Raw genomic sequence first — 20,559 nt, forward strand, 5'->3', positions numbered from 1 at the left:
TCTTGTTCCCCTACTGTCCAGATAAAACCAACCCACTGCATCAGAAGCTGATGTGCCTGTGTGTTGCAGCGTGGAGGTCTGCATTCCCATGCAGGGGGAGATCTTGTCTGCAAAAAGCACACAAAGTGCTCAGGGAAGCCCCAGCGTGTCAGTGCAGTGTTCTCATGTCCAGCCCCACTTTCACATCCAAGACAGTGGTAATGTTTGCTCTGTTTTGTAGCTGTTGGCTTTCTGAGGGTAAAATATGAAGTGCTGGGAAGCAGCAGGGCAGGCAGCTGTGTTCCTGGTCTGCTGGGCTCTGTGCTGATGCCTTACCCAGCTCCTCCATGTAGTAGAAGCTGTGGTCATCTGGAGAATTTTCTGAATGTGCTCCCTTGATTGTCTAGGGCATGTGACATTTGTCTTCCTGCCATGTTTTAGGAGTAGATTTCAAGGTGGGGTTTGCCAGGTGAGGAAGGTTGGCTGTCCTTGTGTTGGCAGCTGTGTGGCTGGTGAGCAGAACCCTACCTGGGCTGTTTCAGCCACTGATCCCATAGCAGTGTTGTTGGGGAGGGACTTCTCCTGTTTAGAGGCATGAAATGAGCCCTGTGTACCTTATCTTCTAGAGCACACAATGAAATATCTAAGGAAGGGTGGACCTACATTGTACTGGAGGTTTCATGGGATAAGGGCAAGTCCTCAAAGTGCTTTTCCTACTGCCAGTCATATTGACTGGTTCCCCCTCTGGGCTGCAGAGATGGGCTTTGCCTGGACTTAGAGCAGAGTGAGCAAGCAGCAGTTGTTAGTGGAGAACAGCAATGTTGCATTTGTACACAAAAAGCAAATTTTGCAAAGTCAAAGAGGAGTGGTGGGTCCGGGGCCAGGGCTGGTGCAGTAAGTGGAGCAGGGAGAGCTGCAGCTGTGTGTGCCCTGAAAAAGGGGAAGCCTGGAGCTGAACCTGTGTTGCACTTCCTGAGCAGAGCAAGATGAGGAGAAGGCAGTTCCTCTGTTGGGCTTCATGTATGTTTAATAGAGAGATTAAGCACTGTATAGGTTTGCTCTGTAAGCTCCTCATACTCTCATGTTCCCTGGGAAAGCTTGGTTCAGACTAAGGAAAAATGGATCTGTGTTTTTTTTTAACAGTGTCTGCATGCATCATAATTTGAAATGGTTTGAAGCGTCTGTGTTCATGCAAGTTACAAAGTTATTTATTTAAGTGGAGTATTTTTTTTTCAAGTCACTGGGTACTGCTGTCTGGCTGTGTTAGAAATGTTCAGCTCTGATGTATGCTTGTTTGTATACCAATATTTAGTATGTTTTTCCTTTTAGTTACAAGTGTTAACCTTATTGTATAGGTAAATATTGTGAAGAGAAAAATCCCAAAACTGGTTGTTAGTACAAACAAAAGGGCTGATCAGAAGAGTTCAGTGCATCTTCTCCTGAAGGGCTTCCATCCTTCATCATCATCATCATAGAGTCCTAGGGGTTGGAAGGGACCTCGAAAGATCATCTAGTCCAACCCCCCCTGCCAGAGCAGGGCCACCTAGAGCACCTCGCATAGGAACATGTCCAGACGGGTTTTGAATGTCTCCAGTGAAGGAGACTCCACGACCCCCCTGGGCAGCCTGTTCCAGGGCTCTGTCACCCTTACAGGAAAAAAATGTTTCCAGATATTCAACTTGAACCTCCTGTGCTCCAATTTACACCCATTACCCCTTGTCCTATCACTGGTCACCACTGAGAAGAGCCTAACTCCATCTCCCTGACACTCACCCCTTACAGATTTGAAAACATTGATGAGGTCACCCCTCAGTCTCCTTTTCTCCAAACTAAAGAGACCCAGCTCCCTCAGCCTTTCCTCATAAGGGAGATGTTCCACTCCCTTCATCATCTTAGTAGCTCTGTGCTGGACTCTTTCAAGCACTTCCCTGTCCTTCTTGAACTGAGGGGCCCAGAACTGGACACAATACTCCAGGTGCGGCCTCACCAATGCAGAATAGAGGGGGAGGAGAACCTCTCTTGACCTACTAACCACATCCTTGGTGGCAACTGTTTTAAAATTGTGAGATTATGTGTAAAATTCATGGTAGATGTGGTAATCCTTGTAAGGCCTTTGCTCTTGTCATAATAGATATAGTTTTAGGTTTATACTGTGTATATATATGTTAGGAAGACCCAAAAAGGAGAATTTTCCCCAGTCTTCCTACCTTGAGTATCTCCTAATGGGAGTAGTGATTGGATACTCCTGGGCTGACTTTCTGAAGTCTCCTGAGCTCCTTTGGGAGTTTGGACTGATGTAACCATACAGCAAAATACTGAACTATCATGAATTTGGCTCAGGCTAGAATTTTAACTAATGGCAATATGCCCCAGTCTGCTGTAAAACCTACATGCATAATATTACCAGGAACAAAATCATGGGTCTTCCAAGCTAACCTGTGGTTGAGAAGCTGTCTGAAAAACCATTAAAAACATCCATCATTTAGGCACTGTAATGTGTAGAAAATACAGAATTGTCTTTAAGTCTTTCAGTCAGCTTTTAGTTTCTTGCTAAATATGTAAATAAATAAAAATGAAATCTTCTGGCTAAGGTGCAGGACTGGGTTCTTTCATAGTTTGCTGGCAATATCCCCTTTGGTTCATTGTGCTGTAGATGCTTAATCCATAAAATAGGGCTGGTAATATGTGCATCAGGCACCAAGAGCTAAAACAGTGCTGGAGACTTTCAGAAACTGATAATACCTTGATTTATTCATAAAGCAGGGAGCATAACTCTTGAAAATTTGATCAGATGCCAGTTCCTTCAGTAGCCACTCAATTCCAAAACCTTTTTATAGCTGTGCTAACATCTCTGAAGACTGTTAAGCTTAATTAATGTTTAAGACTCTCAAACAGGACATGTCATGAAAAGAGAAGCTTTTCTAAAGCAGTGTAGGGAAGCAGTCAGGAATTCTGCTACAGGGAGTGGGAAGGCAAAGGACATACCAGCATTTGAGTCAAGTAAGTTTTTGACTTTTCTCCCCCTTAAAAAGCTCTTGTTTGTGGTGTTTGGGGTTTTCTTGTTTTTAGAGAATTACTGTTGTTTGCTGTGTTGAATTGACAGGTGTGTGTGTGTGTGTGTGTGTGTGTGTGTAGAATCCTTCATCTAGACTCTCTTTTAAATATCTAAAGGCAATTCTAGTATATATTAAAGATAAAATAGAATGGCCCTCTTAAAAGTAGGTACCCCTCCCAAAAAGAAAAGCTTTTTTTTCCTCTGGTGTGAATATGGTTAAGTCTGATTAAAACGATCCTGAAAACGTTCACAATCAGGCAAAACATTTAAATGTCTCCCACCTGCAAAACAAAATGATATTTACATTCTCTGAAGGGCCAATTGTGAGCACCCTGTCTCTGGGAAAATCTTCTTCATGTGCATAAAGCTGTTGTGGATCCTAAAGGGGGCACTGAATTGTTGACGTTTTCCTGCACAAATTCCTTTAGTGCCATGCAGAACGTTTATCAGGCAGCAGAAAACCTTTGTCCTGTCAGTGCTGCTGTAGTAAGGTTGTGTGATACTCTTTTATCAGCAGAATATTGTTTTCATGGATTGAAATCTTGTTTAACAAATCTTATCAAAAAACCTTGGCCCTTGTTTCCTTCCCTGCTCTTCCTCCTCAGAACATGCCTGCCCAAAGTCTGAAATATTGTTAATATTAAGTGGAAAAGCAATGGTGATCACAAGGTAGGAATGGTTGCACATACATCTATGTAAGTTTATCTGAGAGTAAAAGGTGGGATTATTTCTGAAGAATGTGCCTTAATATTGTGCAGGATCTATTTCTGTGGTTGTCTTAGATCCCAGTAACTCACACAGATATGTTTCAGAGGAGTTTCACACCCAAACCCACCTGGTTTTGGTGTCTGGCATAGTGAACAGAGAGGAGACTGAAATGTGGGACACAGGTGGTTTACCCTGCACTCTTGGTAGGGAAGCAGAGAAAGCAGAACTGGAATAGACTGACATAAATGACTGTTTTGTTTGGTTTTTTTTTCTGATTTCAGTCCAACAGCATTGCCTGTAGGGGAAAATACTCTTGGCAAAGCCTTTCCTGGTGATGGAAGCTTTCCTATAGTAGTTAGGCTCATTTGTCTTCAGATCAAAACCTCATGGATTATTTAATCTCCGTTCAGGCTTCCCGCCCCCCCACCCCCACCCCTTGGTTAAAAAGCTAACAAGTAGGACATCAAGATCATATCAGTGAATGAACTTTAGATGTGTTCTAATTAGCAAAAAGACCATTTTGGTTTCTCTCAGAAAAGGTTAATTGCATGAGTTTTAAGAAATTCTATTGGTCTTCAAGGGCTGCCTTGTTTCATGTTGCTGCCAAGGCAAGGTTTGCAGACAAATAATAGAGAAGTTTTTAGTGGAAAATGGGGCGTTTCTGTTAAAATCAAGCCCTAGGGTTAAAATTAAAGATACCAAACTGTATGTGATAGTCTTGTGTTAATTTTTTTTTATTATTATTTCTTTCCCTCCCCCCTGCACAGACAACTTAGCTACAACAGAGGACATAAACAGGCAGTTGGACAAGTAGGGCCCTGGTCACACAGGGATGTTAACTGGTAGCTACTTTATCTCAATATATATCCAAATAAACAAAGCTTTTAAGTGGTCAAGTGATGCCTAAACATCTGTCTCTTGAAACCACCAGGCCGTAGCTACTCAAGCAGCTGTGTTTTAATCCAGCCAAAGGGTAAAACTTGATCTCTTTGGTTTGTGTTTGGTTGGGGAGAACCTTGCAGTGTGTCTGCTCTTCATCAGGCAAAGCTTCAGGCTGGAGAATGAGGAGACCTGGGGTGCTGCAGTGTGGACCTGTCCCTGCTCCAGCACATTGCCAGGGCCTCACTCCAGCTCCTCTCTGCTCCCCTCCTAACCAAACATCAGCTGGAAGAAAGTTGTTTAGATTAGATCAGGAAATCGTGGGGCACGGGGAGGCTCAATGGCAATATTTCTGGTTTTGCATCCATCAGATGTTTCAGGGAGAAACATGATGAAATTCAACAAGGGGAAGTGTAGAGTTTTGCATTTGGGGAAGAACAACACGATGTCCCAGTATAGGTTGGGGGCTGACCTGCTGGAGAGCAGTGTAGGTGAAAGAGACCTGGGGGTCCTGGTAGACAAGAGGATGACCATGAGCCAGCAATGTGCCCTTGTGGCCAAGAAGGCCAATGGCATCCTGGGGTGCATTAGAAAGGGTGTGGTTAGTAGGTCAAGAGAGGTTCTCCTCCCCCTCTATTCTGCATTGGTGAGGCCGCACCTGGAGTATTGTGTCCAGTTCTGGGCCCCTCAGTTCAAGAAGGACAGGGAAGTGCTTGAAAGAGTCCAGTGCAGAGCTACTAAGATGATTAAGGGGGTGGAACATCTCCCTTATGAGGAAAGGCTGAGGGAGCTGGGTCTCTTTAGTTTGGAGAAAAGGAGACTGAGGGGTGACCTCATCAATGTTTTCAAATATGTAAGGGGTGAGTGTCAGGGAGATGGAGTTAGGCTCTTCTCAGTGGTGACCAGTGATAGGACAAGGGGTAATGGGTGTAAATTGGAGCACAGGAGGTTCAAGTTGAATATCCGGAAAAATGTTTTTCCTGTAAGGGTGACAGAGCCCTGGAACAGGCTGCCCAGGGGGGTCGTGGAGTCTCCTTCACTGGAGACATTCAAAACCCGCCTGGACACGTTCCTATGCGAAGTGCTCTAGGTGGCCCTGCTCTGGCAGGGGGGTTGGACTGGATGATCTTTCGAGGTCCCTTCCAACCCCAAGGATTCTATGATTCTATGATTCTATGAAGATGTAACTGGTTGCCACTGAGGACCAGTGAATATGAACCAGTACTGAGCTGCAGCCTTTCTATGTGATGGGATACATGTGCTGGCTCGTGTGTTGCACTTACACTGGGTATTCCTGATTGCTGTGTCATCTGCAGTAACCAAACTTGAAATAGTAACACAACATCCTTGGAATAAGCTCCAAGGAGCTTTAGAAAATGTAACTGGAATTTCAGGGGTTTTGCTTTCACACTGGCCTCACAGTCCCTGCTTGTCTTCTGCTTGAGGTGGATGTGTTCTGTTTCCCACTGCAGTTATCTGAGCTTTTAGTTCTGAGCCTTGCATTCAGCGTTACAAATCAGTGAATGTGTTAATTGAGAAGGCTTTGTTTCTGTTTTCAGTAGAGAAACACACAATATTTTAATGTCCATCTGTCTGAATTAGCTGTTTTATTTTTAGGGTGAAACATCTTACCTTTTGGCAACATTCCTTGTTCTACCTCTTCTCAGAGGGGAGAAGAAAGCAGAGCCTTGTTGTGTGCTCCTTTTCCCTTTGTTTAATGCATCATTACCTCTTCTATTTATCCTCTGTGTAAGCTTCCTTTCTTTGCAGTGGACCTTCACGTTGATGTCTTTGCTTCCATCTAATGCGTTCAGATCTTTTTCTGCTTTCTTTCTGCTGCATTTTTCAGGTATCTAATGTGGGATATTGGATTCGGGTAATACTCTACCTTCATTTCTGTTGTGACATTTGTACCTCTGCCATGGCTTTTTCTCATTGTATTTATGCATCCCAGCACTCCAGTTTTGCCTTTTTGACTGCATCTGAGCAGATATTTTCAGAGAGCTGTCTACAACAGCCCCCAGGTCTTTTTCCCATGTGGTTACAATTAATTTAAAATTCAGCAGTGTGTGCAAGTAGCTGAAAATATTACTACTGCTGTATGGTACCCTACTTCTCTAAGAAATGCATTTTGTCAGCCACTAACTCTGCTTCTGCCTTCTCTCAGGTCTTAGCCACTCAAGGTGGGACCTGGCTGTGTTTGTTCTAACAATGATTTCCTCATCTCTGCCATGAATGAATGAACTTTATCTACAAGATAAGTGCCTGGAACCTATTTGTGGTGTTAAATTTAATGTATACAAGTCAGTCTTCACTCCTAGATGCTTTCTCAAAAATAGCAACCAACTAAATGGTTACCTTGATAACAATTCAAAATAGCAAATTATCATTAGATTAAGAATAAAACTCTTACAGCAGTCTCTAAATGGTCTCTTCTTCCTATGCAGAGTTTACTAATAAGCCTGGATTTTGTTGCTTCTTGGCCACTGAACACACATCTCAGCATCAGCTGCCAATTCTTGACTGCTGCTCATACAGAAATAGAAGTATTTCTAAATTATTCTTTAGACTATAGTCTTTCATGGTTTTTTTTTTAGTTCTTTGTGTTATAGTCTCTTTTTTTAGTGATGAATCTGATCTGAATTTCTTGTCTGTTTCCTCTTGCCCCCAAATGCCAGTGTAAATGTCTATCAGTGTCACACACACAAGACACCCCTTTGTCCCTGCAGCTGCCCTCCTGAATTCTGTCACCTTTGATTTTTGTGCAGATATGCAGTAATCTGGTGTGATTCTAGGGACTTTGCATGGAAGTTGGGCTGGAGTTTCTCTCCTTGTAAGAGCTTTCTCCTATTGACTGTGTAGGTCTTAAGATGCTTTCCTTAGGTTAGCCCAGTGACCAGAGAATTGAATATAAACTTTGATAATAATTTCTGTTCCTGAGATCCTGTCAGGGTTTAACACTGGCCCGGCGATTAAACCAAATAACAGAAGCTCTCTATTAATCTCTCTCTCCTCCTTGATAGAGAAAGGAGAGAGAATAAGGGAGAGAGACTGATGGGTTGGAAACTAAACTACACAGCTTTAATGAACAGTAATGATAAATAGGTAAAATTACTAAATATATACAAATATACAGGAAAATGGATACCACATTCCTCCCCCCTCTCCCCCAATAACTCTCACGTCACCACTGAGGCTGCAGGGCAGCCCTGGGAAAGTCCAGGCTGGACTCCTGGAGTCAGCAGCAGTTGGGAGCTGGAGGCAGGAACACACAGATATGGGCTGGCACGGATCAGGACCACAGGCAGATGAATGGACGGGATCCTTCCAGGATGCCGGGTGAAGGAAGGGAGGAAGGGAAATCAGGAAATCCAGAAGTCTGGAGATCTGGAAATCCAGAAAAGATCTGGCTCGGCCCTCGTGATGCCTCAAATTTATACTGAGTGTGACGTGTATGGGATGGAATCCTCTGTTTGGTCAATTCTGGCATCTATCTTGTCGGTTCCTCCCCAAAGGAGGGCTCAGGTGGGACCTCTTTATCCTCCTGGAGGGTAAAATGTTTTCCTCAGAGCTGAGCAGTGTCCTTGGCTCTGCACACCAGTCTCTAGCAGTAACTATAAACATCAAGTGTTATCAATCCTAGAAGCACACACTGTCTGAGAAACTTGCTGTTCATTTCAGCAAGTGCAACTACTTAAAGAGACTGAGCTAAAAGTAAAAGTACAAGACAGAAAATCACCTTTATCCTGGCCCAAACCAGGACAGATCCGTGGTGTCGTTTTCCAACATCAGTCTCTCATTGTTGGAAATTACAGCAAACAGAAATGCACTCCATGTTTTTGCTAAAAGCTTTTCTCTTTGGCTGGGGAGAGGATTTCTTCTCACCCTATCTATTATATAGCACAGCATATTGCACAGCTGAAGTATCTCATAAATACTCTTGTTGCCATGGTGATCTACCTTCCCCTTTTCCTAAAAGGACCCACTAGGTCCTGGGAGACTGAGGCTGCTTTCTTTGCCTGTGACTAGATTAGTCCCATTACTTATTTTACCCTTATTCTGCTTTGTTTTCTTGAGGATACCAAGTAGGTTTTGTTTAATGATCATTTTTTCTCTCTGGGCTTAACATCCTGAAACATTAAATCTTAATACTTGAAAGATCATCTGAGGATATGCTTGCACATAAGGGTGCAGGACTGAAATTTACATTTTGAATTTCAAGTGGAAAAATGCAACTTAAGTATGCATTATTTAATATTCATTTAACACCAGTTAAAACTGGATATTAATTCTTTGGGATTGAAATGCCATATATTAAAAACTATGACTTTGAGGGGATAGGTGCTTGAGAGGTTGCATATCCTAACCCAGGTGGCTAATGCTGCAAAAAACCTGTATTAAGGCAACTATAAGGGCCTGTTCTGACCTGATAAATCCTAGGAAAAGAAGACTTAAGGCTGGAGTCACAAACTTGGACCTCTCCACTATCCAGTTATTGAAAGGGTCTGAGTGCTGCATATTTTTATCATGGGAATGTATCTATATATCTATTTTATATATGTATCATGGGAATGATGTCATGGTGTGAAGAGATGTCCTTTCAGCCTTACCTCAGATTTGTTTTGTCTGCTAAAGCAAAATGGTGATTTCAGTTCAAGTCTGTTCTTTTTTTCTTTTTTTTTCACTCTTACTCCAAAGCTTATAAGTGATATGCCTGGCAATAATTATTCAGTAAAACACTGAATCCTGGTGTCTTATAGTGTTACTCTCTTAGCTGGCTTGCCAAATAGAAAAAATTAGCAAAAGGTGGTAAGAGTATATAAATTGCAGGAAAATGAAATTGTCTCTTCAAAGGGGTGTCTGCAGCCCTCAGTTGTCAATAAACACCTAAAACAGGAGCCTTGACATGAGGAGAAAATACGTGTGCAGGTTTCAGGGTGAGTAATTGTATTTTGATAAATGTGTGGCCTAAAACTCCTGCTTTTCTTTAAAGTTTTAGTGACCACAGCACAGCACAGGTGGAAGTGGTTCCTGCACTGTTCATGACAAATGGGGAGTGAGACCAGGGAACAAATTGATGCAAAAATGAACTGGTTTTGCTGGGTTGTTACCTGTCTGGATCAGCATCAAGGGTGTAGAATCAGCTGTTCTGACATGATGGAAAGTGCTGCTGGAAGCAATTCATCAAATGCAGGTGGAAATTCTGTCTCTTGAAGCCCTGGATGGTTTTCATGCCTGGTGCTAGAATGGAGTTACCCAAAGCAGCACAGAGAAGTGTGGCTGTGTCATGCAGGTAGATGACAAGTGAAGTTTTCTCTGAATAAGTAAAAACTACTGAAGTCACTGTAGAGTTGTACTCTAGAATCTCCAACTTCACTTTGCAGAGTGAATACAAGAAAGTGCTTGGGGCCATACCAAAAATTGTGTTGTGAGAGGCTGGAGTAATGTGATACAGGGATGCTCTGCAGGAGGTCTGAAGCTGTTTCAGGAAAGGGAGTGATGGTAAGAAACACATGTTAGTGATGCAGGATGCCCACATCTGAATTCCTGTGCGTGCTGGCACAATCATTGCATGATGAAATGGCAGTGGAAAGGGCTTCTGTACTGTCCTCATGTCCTGGAAAAAAACAGTTTAAAAAAAAAAAAGGACAAATCCTGGACCTGAGACAGTATCTGTGCCCCTTCTCCGTTCCCTCAGTCAGTATTGCAGTTTATTCCTGCCCCTTCTAGAAATAATCTGTGTACAATGTTTGATTTTGAAGGTCTAGCAGGATGTTCTAGGTGGAGCACACTGGATATAGTGCATTTACATCACGTTTAATTTTTTCACTTAAACTAATAAGCATCAGACCATTAGATGTGTTCTTAGTTTCTTCTCTGAGCTGGAGTCCTGTTGGCCAGTTTATATAGGTGAGACAAACGTGAAGCCTGAACCTTTTCAGGTGATGGAGAAATGTCTGCTTCTCTCAGAATAAGCAAAGTGAAAGAACATTCCCTGCCTTCAGTATATGCAAAACATAAATTACCTGTATGCCTTTTTTTTAGTGGACTTATTGGAGGAGGGACTGAATCAAATTAAGTCCTTTTTAACCTTTCTTCACATTCTCTGTGTTTTCTTTTTTATTTTAACAAGTAAATTTGGGTGTTTAAACATGGAACATATTTTTTCCAGCATTAAACAACATTCAGAAACAGCTGCTTGAGGAGCCAGGAGAGAATTGGATATGAATGTGACCTTAAAATAAATGTTCCTCTAAGCAGATCAGTAGTATTTGTGGCCCAGCTCTTTCTAAAACATAAATTGCCAAAACGAATCTGGTTTTGTGCTGTTCCTTAATTGAACTTTGGAGAAGATAGAGGAAACTTGCATCTGTGAATTTGTTGCAAAAATAGAAAAAGCTATGAAAAAAAAAAAATCCCTGGAGATCTGGGACTGTCATGGAACAAACTTATCGAAGACAAGACCAGAGCAGCTGTAAGGCAGAGAGAGACCCAGGAGGTTTTGCTGCTGAGGTCGTGTGGCCACCTGTACAGTGAGAGGAGAAAATGCATGTTAAAACACTTCATTTTTTAGTTTGTGTGACCAAGCTGTTATTACTTCTATTGTTGGTGATGGGTTTGTAACTCTGGGAGATTGGAAAGGATTTTAGCAAGCAGCAAGCCTGTTTTATTTTGTGTGCAGGCCTTTCCCAAGAGCTTAGTGCTGTGTGACCCCTGTTGGAGAGGGGCTGAGGATGTGCAGGGAGAAGGAGCTGGTTCAGCAGCAGCTGTCTGAGCATCACCAGGGAGCTTGGGGATGAGGAAATCACTCCTGCCCACAGGCTTGAGGCAAGAGTCCATACCTGGGAAAAGCTGTGTTTGTAAATTTGATAGACTTTTGCTCAGATCTCTAAGAGATCTTGGGTGACTTATTTTATGAATGTTCAGTTGGCCAGAAGGCCAGCTTCCTATGTCAATGAGTGTGATAGGGAAATGGACCAAAAAATAAAAATAATGCCACAAATGATTACTGAGGGAGATTGCCACCCTGTTTCTTTCTAATCTGGAAACCTCACTTTTAATAATAGTTGCTGTATTCTTTCAATGACTTCAAACAGGCTTTGTTTCTCATTCTATCAGCTCATTTTTATCTAATCTTGTAAAGCATGGGCAGGGCTGGCCTCAAAGCCTCTGAGAGACATGGACACCATTAGGAGGGTTCCAGGTAACAACAACAACAACCCCCACTTCTCCCTATTTGGTTCCTCCTGATGTGTCCTTCTGTCCTCCAAAGCTTCTGCCTTAAGCACCAGCTAACCTCAAGCTTCACTAGGGCTGCCCAGGAAATTTTAATGCCTGCAGTTGTGAAAAAGGATGTCAGACCACTTTACTAGTGTATTGTGCAAAGCTGGATGCTCTCATGGTGCAAGGTGTTGTTTATGGGTGGGTTTACTGCATTGGTGAAGATAAAAATGTATTTGCTATTTAAATGATTCTGTGCTAGCTGCTGCATGTAAATACTTGCTGTGGTTTCCATAAGGATGCTGAAATGCTCCCGAGGTATCCACAAGAGGGCTGTCTCCTAAGCACATACAATGGCCAGTTCAGTAAATCTTCAGTTCTGAGTGTTGAGTCATCTTTTTTTTTTTTTTCTAGATTTTCATCTGTCCAGTGCTCTTTTCATCAAGGATAAACACTCTCCTCTTATATGCAATTATTAGAATACAGTAATGATGATTTGGACATTAGACATCCATATTTCACTTCCCTAACACATGCATTTTTTTATGGCTAGCAATAAAAGAATAAACTAAGGCAGTGAGTAAGTTGTGTAATATTAATGACTGATTCTGTCTTGGCTGGTACATGCTGGATTAAGCTTGTCATGTTTTAATAACAATACTGCCAAAAGAAACGACATTTTTGTGGATTCTTCCAAGGAAGTGTTTTCATGTTTAATCCCACTCCTGGAGCAGCCTGTGGACACCTGAACGAAGCAGATGTGGCCACTTCTAATTACACAGGGGTGGAAAAAAAAATCCTGTTCTCTGTGTTAATGGTGGCAGTGGTGCCTGTAAGTGGGTCAGGAAGAGAGCTGGGTGTGTTGGAACCAGTCACTGAGGTGTCACCCACCTCAATGATAAAGAGTCACCCAGCTGAAATGACAAAACCAAAGCAGTCAAAAAGGCTGTTTCCTAAGTGGTTATCTCTGGCTGGCACAGAGGAGGCAGGCAGGAAGGAGAGCTGGAAAAGGAGAAGTGTGGTTAGGAGAGATTCGTGGGGCAGAGAACAGAGGGGGGGGCAGCCGGGGCTTGGCATTGGGGAGGAAGTACATTGGAATGACGAGGCTTTCTCTGATGCCTCTTAAACCAGCAGCACTGTGAGGTTAGGATCCAGGAGCCTTTCTCTGAACCAGTGGAAAGGACAAATACCACTGTGCAGCCCTTCTCAGAAAGTAAGAAGTTTGGGGGGTTTTATTAAGAGTGGGTGCAGAATGAAGAGCCACGGATTTCCTTGTAGTATGTTCCATCAACATACTACACACTTGTCTTTCCCTGACTCATCAAGCAGAAGGGAAAAAAAATGAAACCAGTTTGTTTTGTTGAGAGATGCACTCTCTCTGGCCCTCTGTGACCAGGAAAATATTTTTCCCCCCTTCCATGAGTGCAGTCAGCATCTGTTTTCTTACTTTTTGTGAAGAACCCACTGCATGACCGTTTGGCTGGTTTTACTGTGGTATAGCTTCCAGAAAATCCCTGTTTGAGTTAAATTTTCTTGTAGAAGGAGAATAAGCATTTATTTTTTTTCAAATAGAAATCTACTTTTTTTGTACTCAGCTAGTCTTCTGGCAGAAGCTACATAGCTGCAAGCACACAGTTACATTCAAGGACTTTATTCATTGTCTTTTTGCACCAAATCATAGAATCATAGAATTAGCCGGGTTGGAAGGGACCTCAGAGATCATCTAGTCCAACCCTTGACCCACCGGAGCAGTTGCTAGACCATGGCACTGAGTGCCACATCCAGTCTCTTTTTAAATGTCTCCAGGGACGGAGAATCTACCACCTCACCGGGCAGTCCATTCCATAGCCTGATCACCCTCTCTGTGAAGAAATTCTTTCTAATATCTAACCTAAACCTCCCCTGGCACAACTTAAGACTGTGTCCTCTTGTCTTGTTGAAGGTCGTCTGTGAAAAGAGTCCAGTTCCCACCTCGCTACAGCCTCCTTTCAGGGAGTTGTAGACAGCAATGAGGTCTCCCCTGAGCCTCCTCTTCTTCAGGCTGAACAGCCCCAGCTCTCTCAGCCTCTCCTCATAGGGCCTGTGCTCGAGTCCCTTCACCAGCCTGGTTGCCCTCCTTTGGACCTGTTCCAGGACCTCTACATCCTTCTTAAACTGAGGGGCCCAGAACTGGACACAGTACTCGAGGTGTGGCCTCACCAGAGCTGAGCACAGGGGAAGAATCACCTCCCTGGACCTGCTGGTGATATGCTTCTCACACATAAATACAGACATGTCCCTCCACCAAAAAACACCTTTTCCTTGGGTATCACAAAGCAAGTGTTAGATAGCATTGCTGGATGTTTCTCCCTCAGTTAAATCTAAGAGTTCTCTGTAGTTTCTAACTTACGTGCCACCTGAGCTGAGGGCATGGAGGCTCATTTTGCAGCACATGGAAGTTCTTGGTGTTCAGATTTACAGTGACAGTTGCTTCCTACATTTCTGCAAAGCTGAACTGGAGGTGCAGCTGGGGATAGGTTTACAGCACCCTTCTGAGTTTGCTGTTTCAGTGATCTGGTGGCCACTGTGACTGGTGCAGCTTCAGTGGTGTTGGTCTGGATGGTGCTGGGGTGAGTAGGTCAGTCTCATGCAGCAGCATCCCTGGCACTCTGGGAGCTGTGGGAATAGATTTGTCTGGTTGCTTCTTTGTTTGATGACCTGATGGTCAAAATATCTGTCTTTAAAAAGATCTAAAAGTAGCTTTGAGCCACAAAGTGGATACGGCTCTTTCCAAGCTATTACATTAGTAGGTAGGAAACTCTGAGTGTTCTGGTGTCTCTTCAGGCTTTCATAAACAAATGCTATGACTTATTTTTGCCTCTTGAGTAGCACACAGCATATACTCATGAATTTGTAACTGTCTAGAGAGCTCACTGTCTGTCAGGCAATGTGATGAAGAGCTTGATCCACTGCAGAATAAATGGGATGAAAATAGGGAGGCAATTTCCTCCATTTCATGCCCTAGATGTGATGTTTTAGAGATGTTTTGATGAGTAGTTCTGGTGAAATTTTAATTTCTTTGTGTGATGCTGTTTGGGCTTATGTGCATTAGGATTTAAAATGATTCATGTATCTTTCCTCACTTCCAGATGTGCTACTAAATTATTTCAAGGGTGCCATGATGAAATACTTTGAAATTTTGATGTGCAAAACAGGAAGCTACTTCCTTTCTTTTTTTTTCTTTACATACAGTTTATTTCATGATAAAAAAAAACCCCTAATAACACACAAATTTTTTTTTGGTAAAAAATACAGAAATGAAAGTGTTCATTGCACCAAACCAAAATGAAGGCATGCATCTTTTCATTAAATTGTTTTGAATTTAACTGGAACACTCTTGGGAAGCATCACTCAGTGTCTCTAGCTGTGGCTTTTTGTACAAGGTATTGTGAAGAATGATGCTATTTGACTTTTTTAATTTGGTTTTAGAGGGAATTTTCTTCATTTACATTGTATCATAGATTTTTTTAATTGTTTTTCAAATATTCTACCCATGATCTTGGGTAACTACAGCTACAAATATTAAGCAAAGAGAAGGTAAAGGCTGTGCCTCTTGCCTGTAAGACACAGGTGTCCAAGGTGGTAAGAAATTCTGGCACACCTTTTATTTCAGTTCATTCTTACTTCTCATGCCACTTGCAGGTGAGATTTGGGAAGTACCAGTTCTGATTTGCTACTTTTGATGACTTTTCTCAGTTGGGCTCATCACCTGGGTTTTTAACTCACTCATAGTGTTCTCCCAATTGTGTCTTTAAAACATAATGTAATTTTCTGGTTTGATTTTTTTTTATATAAGTTTCTTGTCATATTCTTGATCTAGAAATACCAGTTACAGACAATTTTCCTTTGAAACTACTGTTCCAAATCAGGGGTGAAAAAGAAGTTGCTTCAATGAAGGTATGTGTCTACAATAAGACCTGCAAGTTATTAGTTTAATTTCATATCCCAGGGGCACTGTGCTCACCTCAGTACAGTTCTGATTCAGAGTTTTTATTAGCATGAGTAATCACCTTAACTCTAAATGACCCAATGCACACATGAGCACTGGAGAATACTGAATCAACAGATGGGTGTCAAGGTCATGTTTGAACTGGATTGCTGAGCTGAATAAATGTATTAAAGAGCAGTTCTTGCAGTTCTTCTAAGAAGTTGTAGGTACTGAAGAGCTGTGGTTGTCTCCAAATGTGATGCAAATGTTGATGAAACTGTGCATGGAATTGATTTGGGTGTTCTGGGAAGCTAAAAGGGAGCAAAAAAAAGTAGTGTTTGAGGAACTAGCCTGTGTCTCAGCTGCTACCTCTATGCCTGGGCACCTTTCCTGCTGATGTTCTGGTGACATTATGCAGCTTTCCTAGCAGACTATGTCCTGATTCCTAAACCTGGTCCCCCTGCCCTGTGCCCTTAGGGGAGTGAGTGTATCCTGATGTCTGCAGAGCATTTACAAAAGCTAAAAAATATTTTTCCTTGCTACTGAAGGTCACTGGGTGCCTTCTCTTTCTGCTACTTAAAAATTGGTTCATTTTGCTTCTTAGAAGCTTTCAGGAAGGACAGGAGAGGACTTGCTGCTTCTAGACCGAAGGGAAATCTTTTCTTAGTATCTTGGAACTGATGGTTAAGCAAGCAAAGGCTGTAGTACAATTGATTTTTGTATAAACTTGTCAGCAAACTTGTAAGTAGCTTGAATTTATATACCAGATATGTGTGTGTGTGACTGTTCTAAGCATTAAAATAAACCAGGTGCTGATATTCTAGGGAAAAAAATGTATGTTTGCTTTCATAACGTTAGCTGGAAAAGTCATTCTTAACAATCATAGAATCATAGAATAGGCTGGGTTGGAAGGGACCTCAGAGATCATCGAGTCCAACCCTTGATCAACTACCCCCACAGTCACTAGACCATGGCACTGAGTGCCACATCGAGTCGCTTTTTAAATGTCTCCAGGGATGAAGAGTCCACCACCTCCCCAGGCAGCCCGTTCCAATGTCTGATCACCCTTTCCGTGAAAAAATTCTTTCTAATATCCAATCTGAACTTCCCCCGGCACAACTTGAGACCCTGCCCTCTTGTCTTGCTGAGAGTTGCCTGGGAAAAGAGACCAACCCCCCCTGGCTCCACCTCCTTTCAGGGAGTTGTAGAGAGTGATGAGGTCTCCCCTGAGCCTCCTCTTCTCCAGCCTCAACACCCCCAGCTCCTCACCTCTCCTCATAGGATCTGTGCTCGAGTCCCTTCACCAGCAGTTGCCCTCCTTTGGACCTGCTCCAGCACCTCAATCTCCTTCTTGAACTGAGGGGCCCAGAACTGGACACAGACTCAAGGTGTGGCCTACCAGTGCTGAGTACAGGGGCAGAATCACCTCCCTGGACCTGCTGGTGACGCTGTTTCTGATCCAGGCCAGGATGCCATTGGCCTTCTTGGCCACCTGGGCACACTGCTGGCTCATGGTCACCTTCCTGTCAATCCAGACTCCCAGGTCCCTTTCTGCCTGGCTGCTCTCCCACTCTGTCCCAGCCTGGAGCGCTGCATGGGGTTGTTGTGGCCAAAGTGCAGGACCCGGCACTTGGCCTTGTTGAACCTCATCCCATTGGAGTCAGCCCATCTCTCCAGTCTGTCCAGGTCCCTCTGCAGAATCCTCCTGCCTTCCAGCTGATCAACACTTCTCCCCAGCTTGGTGTCATCAGCAAACTTGCTGATGATGGACTCAATCCCCTCATCCAAGTCATCAATGAAGATATTGAACAGGACTGGGCCCAGCACTGATCCCTGGGGACATGCTGGTGACCGCCAACTGGAAGCAGCCCCATTCAGCACCACTCTCTGGGCCCGGCCCTCCAGCCAATTCCTAACCCAGCACAGGTGCTTGTCCAAGCTGTGGGCAGCCAGCTTTCTCAGGAGGATGCTGTGGGAGACAGTGTCGAAGGCCTTGCTGAAGTCCAGATAGACCACATCCACAGCCTTCCCCTCATCCACCAGGCGGGTCACCTGATGATAAAAGGAGATCAAAGAAATCAATCAAAGAAATGACACTGAAAAGCTTAAAATACGGAGGCCCAAGAGTCTTTCTCAAAAAGCCAGAGCAGCAGCTTCTGCAAAATAATGGATTGTCAGTGGGAAAACAGAAATGTTTGTTTGATGAAGTGTTTGTTTCTGGGCCTGCTGGCCAGCCATATGTAGCAATGAAAGCCAAAGAAAAAAGCTTCTACTAAAAACCAAAAAACCCCCAAACAAACAAAAACCAAACCCAAATCTGAAATGAAATAAACAAACAAGTTTATGTAAGGACTGCAGTGGGCTGTGAGCCTGTGCTTGCTTTGAGCTTCACAAATTCTTCTTTGGATAGGTTTTTATCAGCTGAAATTTGTCACGAGAATTTCCTTCTTAATGTTGTCTTCCAGATTTTGGAGATTTTGTAGGCACTGAAATGAAGGACGGGGACTCTGTGTTTGTCATTCCTTTGGGAAAAGAATTCTGCTGTAAAAGTCTTTCCCCCCAAAATACCCATCTAAAAATGAATGCCATGACCATGTCATGTTGCTCCTCCTGGGCGTGGAATCTGCTGCTGTCCCACCCTGTTTCCTGCAGTTTGTTTTTCTGCTCCAAGTGGAAAACTTTGTCCCTGTTTTGGGAAGTGCCATGCTGTGGTTAGGATCTAAAACTAATTTTATATCTTTCTGTAGACATCTGAAACAGGCTTATAGTGTTGGGAGGTGCAATTCAAGCTGTGTTTTACAAGCCACACGTTTTGCACTTCATCTGAGTGAAATTGGGCTGTGAGCCCAGGATGCTGGGCAGGTTGCTGGTGCTTTAGTGACAAGGAAAAGTAAATGTCTTGACTTTTCTGATCCTGTGCCCTGGGAAGACATCTTACTAGCAGCTAAAGAACTGGAGAGCACAAGCACAGCCAACTTCTACACGGACATAGTTTTAATTCCAGTGAATACTGGTGAATGCTGGTGCATTTATCTGCTCCTGGGCATTTCCACTTGTTTTGTTGCTGCCTTTATATGTAGGTTAAGGTCTTTTCTGTTGTTACTAATATAGCAGACAGAGGTTGTAATTATATAGGTAGAAAGAGGGGTTTTTTCTGTGCAAATGGATGTAGCACTCATTCATGCTTTTTAAACATGAGGGTTGCTTAGGATTGGAGAAATTTTGCATATCTTTAAACTGGTGAAAATAAACCTTTGCTTGCTAAGTAATGAAACGAGTTACAGTGTGCCCAGGTCCAGTCTATGAGCAGTTCTTCAGCATTTCACTCTGTTTTGTTTTTTTTTTTTTTCTGGCACTTCTGTGCTGGGGCAGGCCATAGGCTGCTCCGGTCTATTTCTAACAAAAAAGTGGATTTTCAAGTAACCAGGGATTTTGCTTTCCCCTGCCTGTGACATGACTGGGAAATGGAGGCATTGCCATATAGCTGTGTCCAGCATGACAGTAGCTGGAATAGTTGGAGGCCTTTAAAAAACAATTTTCTCTCCAGATTTTATAGTATGTTCTGTAATCATCATTAGAGAATTTTTTTCTTTCCCAAAATTGTTCTCAGTATCCCTTCTGAAGCTGAATGTGCTCTCAAGAATTCCTCCCATCTTCCTAACCCCTGGTGGTATTTCAGAAATGGGGCACAAGCAGTTTTGCCTCCAAGGGAGGGATTTTTGTTTTGCTAATAACTGTTGATGGAGAGGTTCAGTTCCTAGGTATTCAGTCTGAGGCATCTTCAAATGGCTTTATCTGACCAAAACACTGAGCTCTCAAACTGTGGAAACTCCTTTCATCCCTAAGTCACTGCCAGGGTGGTTAATGCTGTTTCATTGGAGGTGTTCAGAACATGCAGTGTCTCTAAGTCATCCTTTGTGTCATCCTTCATCCTTTGTGAAGGATGAAGAGTGAAAAATAGGCTTCTAGAAGTTTTTTCTGGATGTGTCACTTCAGTAGTTTGGAGACTGCAAGAACTTGCTTCGACTGACCATCCCTTGAACTTGATTTTTTCTGCTAATGGCATTTGACTCCCATAGCATTCTGCCATTGTTTAAACCATCTTGATTTCAGTCTCTGTGTGTCTAAAAGCAAGCTGTGATATAAAGAGTATGTGGCCTTGCCAGCTTCCCTCAAAGTGGAGTGATTACTGGAAACTGCTGAAAAGATTTACCAGTTGTGCAGCCTCAGTTTTATGTGTTTGTCCCAACTGGTCCATGACATTATTTCTTAGGGCTCAACTTCAAGTACTGACATTTAGTTTCCCAGTTTAAATGCTAATTTAGCCTGGAATATTAGAGCTGCACAGATTTTGTGTATGGCAGAGAAGTTCATGACTAGAGATAGATAAAATTGTTTTCTTCTTAAGTTTGTTTTTATTGTTCTGAAGCCAAATGGATTTTTCATTTGGCTGAAGAATGCCAGACCTGAAATACTTCATTCTTTGCCCCTGTCTGCAGGCATGTAGTAAATATAGCACCTTTGTGTGAGGCCAATCAGCTGAGAATGAGTAATCATTTCATTCATCTGGGTTTTGTCATTAGTTTGCTCTTGGAATTCTTTAATATTTTATTTTTTCTTTTGAGCTAAGCATTGCAGATCCTTATTTCTGGAGCACTTCAAATAGCTTTTTAACAGCTCAATACTATTGCTCTGTGTTGAGAACAGTAGACAAAAATACAACCTTTTTTGTCATTTTAGCTACCAGAAA

The 20,559-nt window shown here is 42.8% G+C and overlaps 1 protein-coding gene across 1 annotated transcript in view; it reads left to right on the plus strand.

The window, feature by feature from the left end:
- Positions 1-15,714: 15,714 nt before the first annotated feature.
- The window catches only part of TAOK3 (TAO kinase 3), a 59,476-nt gene continuing 54,631 nt past the window's right edge, over positions 15,715-20,559 (plus strand). The window contains 1 exon segment of the mRNA XM_030460811.1: positions 15,715-15,778. The gene's annotated coding sequence lies outside the window, so the exon portion shown is untranslated.

Source organism: Calypte anna, chromosome 15 (genome assembly GCF_003957555.1).
Source record: "Calypte anna isolate BGI_N300 chromosome 15, bCalAnn1_v1.p, whole genome shotgun sequence".
NCBI lineage: Eukaryota > Metazoa > Chordata > Aves > Apodiformes > Trochilidae > Calypte > Calypte anna.